The sequence below is a fragment of the Canis lupus genome, chromosome 28, assembly GCF_048164855.1.
Source record: "Canis lupus baileyi chromosome 28, mCanLup2.hap1, whole genome shotgun sequence".
NCBI lineage: Eukaryota > Metazoa > Chordata > Mammalia > Carnivora > Canidae > Canis > Canis lupus.
Genome location: NC_132865.1, coordinates 16,240,667 through 16,246,666, shown reverse-complemented (window position 1 = coordinate 16,246,666; position 6,000 = coordinate 16,240,667). Strand labels below are relative to the sequence as shown.

The window sequence follows — 6,000 nt, the reverse complement described above, 5'->3', positions numbered from 1 at the left end:
AGAGAACCTTAAGCAGGCTGGTATGGAGCCTGAAATGGGGCTCAATCTTGACCCGGAGATCATGACCTGAGCCAAAATCAGAAGTTGACTACTTAACAACGGACTGAACCACACAGGTGCCCATGGACCATTCTTGAAAATAGATTTGAAAGTGAGAGTAAATAAGGTTGTCAGAACTACTCAATCATCAATCAATCAATCATTCACTTTTGAACCAAAGTAGTATTTCTGTGGCAATAATAGAAAAAGCATATTATCACCCAGAATATTGTATTACCAGTCATGTTTTGGAAATAAAGTTCTTTCATTGATATTTATGCACTTTTAGTATAATTGTTTGTGAGGTTCAGTTAAGAAAACATTATCATTTTTATGTCTCTAAATTGAGAAGAAGTATAACTGGTATAAGTACTTCCTAGAGTTTTTGTGAGAAAATAGTTGGTTCAGAATCAGGTACCAACTCAGTATTCAATATAATAGACCAACATTATTTTGTTGCTATTATTATTTTTACCTTTCAGTTTATGCTTTTGTGGCATAATCAATTTTCCAGTTTTGTTAAGATATGATTAATATACAGAACTGCATATGTTTAAGATGTATAGCATATAATTTGATTTACATATATCATGAAATTACTACCACAATTTAATTAACATTCATTGTCTCCTGTAGTCACAAAAACATTATTTCCCTTGTGATAAGAACTCTTAAGATTTATTCTTTTAACTTTCATTCATACCCAAAATATAGAACATGTCACAAATTTGTGTGTCATCCTTGTAAGGGGTCATACTGATCTCTGTATCATTCCAATTTTAGTATATGTGCTGCCAAAGTGAGCACTACGTATGTATATATGATGCTTATTTCAGTAGACCTTCCATCTTTGTCAGACAAAAAATTTCTTTTCAAAAAATTATTTCTTAACAATGATTTAGGTAGTGAGGAAGTGACATTCTGTGGTCTATTTTAGCAATCAACAAAATATGAGACTCTCTGTGAAATATTTATTTTAGGTCCTAGAATTTAAACATTGGACATTTGCTCCTCTTGATCATCTTTTAGGATCAAATAATAAACAATTTGATTTGACAGATTTCCTTTGGTGCTTCATACATCTGTTAAAACATAACAAACATGGGTAGCACTTAATGAGAATCTGGAGGAGGATGTATATAAATAAACCGAATTTCAACTTGAAAGTTATTAATTGCTCCTTGGTATTAAAATGGATGTAATGTATTTAGTATAGGATCTTTCTGCCAAATAACTATAACCCATCTTGAATAGTTGCTCCACAACCATAATAATATCTTAGTTAAGAAAACTACATCATAGCCAATGTGTAGCAATATGACTATTTTAGTAAAAATGCATCTAGTTTATTAAATGTTATTTATTTCTGAATTTTTAAAGACTAAATTTAGTTACCCATAGAGGCAAAATTTTCCCCAAATAATGTTATTTTTGAAGTATTTAACCTTTGACATAGGTCCAGCTTCTTCTTAGCTCAAGGGCTTTGTCCTATTTCTTTTCAGCATACTTTATATTTACCTATTTTCCATTCAAATACGTGCACTTAAGCAGATATATTGTTTTCCCAGCTTATAATAGGGATAGTAATCATCTACTTCTACTAATTTGCTTACCAAAAAAAAAAAAAAACCTTTCAGTAGCATATTAATAGGTTTTAATGCACTGAGGGCTCATACTGACCTCTAAAACAGCAGATGGACACACAGTAATATATTAATGCATCAACCTTAGTTACAAACTCCAAGTATTTTAATTGCCTCCATGATAGTTATAGTTGACTCCAGTTTTAAATGTCATTGCTGGTCAGGGTTGGTAATAAGTTTTCTTCCCTTCCCCCCACCCCTTGATTATTTCCTAAGTGGTTTAAGGTTTGAAATCTGAACACTCCTACACAGAGTAAATGTAAAATAAATAGATAAGGCCTAATGAGGGCAAAGCCGTGTCAAAAAAGATTTCATTATAAATGTTATTCTCTGTAGCTACCCTTGTTTTCACTTTTAGAAAGTTTTTATAAAGCAATAAGCAATTTTTTCATTAACATTTCTGAAATTAAATCAGCCATATAGTCAACAACTATTTACTGATGAATGACTTTATACCAGAAACTTTTCTAAGGCAAGCAATGGACAGAGAGGCAAGGATGTTGCTTTTGTGGTCCTTACATTCTGGAGAGGACCATGGGTGGATTTCAGATTGAATGGCCAGAACAATAAAGAAGAAAACCAATATTTTATTAAACAAGATAATTTAGGGAAGTTATAGTTTTACTATACAGAAAAACATATTTTTGTGACACGCTGAGGGGATATCTTTTAGATTTGGTGGTTCAGGAAACCCTTCTCTAGGGAAGATATTGGAAATAATATCTGAATTATTCAAAGTACTTGTCTGTATGACCAACTGGAAGCAGAGCATTGCGGACAAAGAGAATAAAAAATAGGAAAGAAATGATGGAATATTTATATTTCATCAAGATGTGAGCCACAGAGGTTCAATAATAATTTAATTTTTGAAATGTCCCCAAAGTATACCAATGTAGTATTTTAAGAAATGTTGTGTAAGCAAGGAATAAAAAAATAGGCAATGACTTCAAAAAAAAAAAAAAAAAAAAAAAAGAGGTAAGAGAGCCATCTGTGAACCTAACATTCTTATTTAACTCCACTGTAATGAAATTTGTGAATCTGAATGCTCAGTTCAAAATAATTTACTACCTATTTCTTCATAGGAAGGATGCTCAATTATCTCAGTAATGATAAACTTCTAGGTGACCTTCTAAAATACTTGTATGAACTATTTAGAAATGTTGTTGCTGTTCCAACCCACAGAAACACTTTTTATCCTATAACCCTCCCCTCCCCGCCACACAGAGGTATATGGACAAGGTATATGGGAAGAATTTGTTTCCCAAAATAATACTATGTATGATAAACTCTTGATGTTTTCTGTCATTTCATTTCTAAAATATGCCTATCGCAACCTACTAAATTGATTTTATGACCTACCAATGAGTTTCACCTTGAAGATTAGAAATTTTGTTTTAGAAATCATTTAGCAATTGACACACCCTAATCTATATACCAAAAACAAAAACAAAAACAGCTAGGCCAATTACTATAAACTAATCAAAGTTATTTATCCTTTCAGAAACAAAAAATAGTATAGTTCTTCAATGTTTTCGCAAACACTAAATCAAGAAAAAAAAAAAAAAAGAAGAAAAAACCCAGAATTAGTATTTTCTTTGCCTGACAGCATGGTAATTTTATGTTTGCAAGGAAGGCAATGCCTTTATTTAATGGGGTAGTTGAAAGATTTCCACAATTATAAGGAAAACTTATTTTCTTTCTGGTCACTCCTGGTCCCAAGTATTGGTCTCAATTATCCCCTAAATGCAGAAAGGAAGCATTTAAAAATTTAACAGTAGAGGAGTCCTAAGAGAATTATAGTAAAAGACCAAAATGGTGTTAGCTTAAAACCTTCATAACAGTGAATCTCATATTTACAAAATAAACTTTTAACAGTAATACTTGAAATTTTTGCTTAAATGTATCCTTAAATTTTTAACCACCTCAAGTAGAAATGTCACATAATAAATTATACCAAAACACAGTTTCACACAAACTTTGGCCTCAGAATACATATTTATACAAATATTTGATGTTTTGGAATTTACCCAGAATCCACAATAACAAAAGTAAAGTCATATTTTGAGTATGTGGATTTCAACAGATGGAAAGACAGCATTTATGCTTCCTTCCTTCTCAACTCTGACCCTAAGATGCCTTATGTTTCTCATTTGTTACATTGAGATAACTTTCAAAAATTTGTTACACATATGTTGTAAAAATAATATCATATAAACCAGAAAGTCTAATAAATGCTACGGATTTATGTAGGAAGGATGTAGACCCTGATATTTACCATAGGCAAACCCTGGAGCCTTGCAAGGTATCTGTTAGTCCCCAATGAGGGGGCCCAGTAGTCTGACTCTTGTGCCTTTGCTAACACCTTCTTGTCAACTCTGGGTCACCCTAGCCAAGCCAACAACTCTGCCATATACCTTCACAGACTATATTGGAGCCTTAGAAGGTTATGTGGCAGGGTTCCATCATGAATCCCACAAACTCCCTCCATCAACCAATTCCAAACACGTGGCCTTTTGTGTCTATGTTTCCAAATTCCTTCTTATGGACTCCACAAGCTCCTGCCCTTGTCTTCTGTGGAATAGTCTTACCACACTCAGGCCTCTTGAATATAAAATATTCCCACCACATAGCTTATCTTGAAATTTCCTGACAATAGAAAATCTCTTCTGGAACAGAAATTCTCAAACACTACAATAGATGATAGATAGATAGATAGATAGATAGATAGATAGATAGATAGATAGCGTCTTATGCAGATCTGAGAAGAGCTTGGATAGATGGTCTTTCACTTTCTCCAAGGTTACCTCCACTTAAAGTTCTGGTTGAACTGCAGGCTGCAGGCACTTCTGTATTTAAGAAGGTGAAACTTTCCACAAGTTTATAAGGCTCATTTTAGTAATTTAAAGAAGAGGTGTCCAGATACTTCCATGGTGGGCCATGTGATCAGAAATCTACACATGTAAACTGGTTTGTTTTGTTTAAATCAATTTTGTTGTTATATAATTTATATTGATTAAGCCACATCAATTTTGAATATACAGTTGTATGTGTTTTGATTCATGTACACACCTGTGTAAGTCCAGATTTAATTAAGATTCAGAATATTTACATCACACAGGAAAATTTTCTTTTGTCACCTTGCTTCCCTCATCTCTGGTGTGGCAAATACAGATCTGCTTTCTGAATCAGCTGTTTAGTTTTGCCACATTTTAGAAACTTACATAAATTAAAGCATACAGTCTCATACTCTTATACTCTTTTATGTCTGGCCTCTCACTCAGCATACTCTTGTTGAGTATTCCATGACAGAGACACACCGTAATTTATTTATCCATTCACCTGTGACGGACATTTCTGGTTTAGGAATATATAAACCTTGTGGGTCTTCTAAAATGTAGTACGTTATACAACAAGTTAGTCAAAGCCATACATTATGTGGGAAATGCATGTTATTTCCACAACAATCTTACCATATACATTTTGAAAAACATCCTGAGTTGTTTTTTTTTCAATTGCATTACGTTAACATAATTTAGAAGAGTAAGAAAAAAAGATGGCTTATTTATATTCACAAATTCTCAAAAATTTCATCTAAATTCTTACTTTATTTTCAGCAAATAATTCTTCAGTTTTTTAGAAATGATGGGTTCCATTGAACTCGGGACCATTCAGCAATGGTAATGAGTGTGGTCTCACATTCCCAGGAACTCAGTGCATTTTAAAACTGAATTCCTACTCTTCCTTGAAGAGACTACAATGTCCTTGTTTTTTCCTCACAGATTACAATTCAGCATGTTTAAGCATTCTGCTACATGAGTAACAAAATATAAAGCCCTTGATCTGAGGAAGCAGCTAAGTAAATATCAGTTGGTTTCCAAGAACTAGTCATATGACATATTAAAATAAACCAAATGCCCAGCTTCTGGTTCATCTCAATTCAAGTATTCCATAAATTGGCAATGGTTAAAGACATAGTCACAAAATAATTTGGAAGATTTAAGAGTTTTTTTCTATCATTTCTTGCAGTGAACCTGACTTGCAAACTTCTTAGCAAAAGTCCACTTGACAGAAACTTTCCTTTTGAATTGAAAAAAAGTGTTAAAAACATATATTTCTAACATTATTTCATTACAGAAGTCTATCTGTGGCAAATCAAGCCCAGCTTTTTCATATCTAGACCAAACATGTAGAATTCCTTCCTGGAGAGCCACTAAATCCTACTGGGGGAGATAATCTAGAAAGTAGAGATAGTTTGGTTCATATATTTGATAATTCTTGGTCCAGGGATATACTTAAATCAGAGAAGAGAATCAGGAAG

The 6,000-nt window shown here is 32.9% G+C and overlaps 1 non-coding gene across 1 annotated transcript; it reads right to left on the bottom strand.

The window, feature by feature from the left end:
* Nucleotides 1-743: 743 nt before the first annotated feature.
* On the bottom strand, nucleotides 744-846 carry LOC140620466 (U6 spliceosomal RNA). Its single transcript, XR_012020250.1, has one exon. It is a non-coding gene; the product is annotated as a U6 spliceosomal RNA (small nuclear RNA).
* Nucleotides 847-6,000: the final 5,154 nt, after the last annotated feature.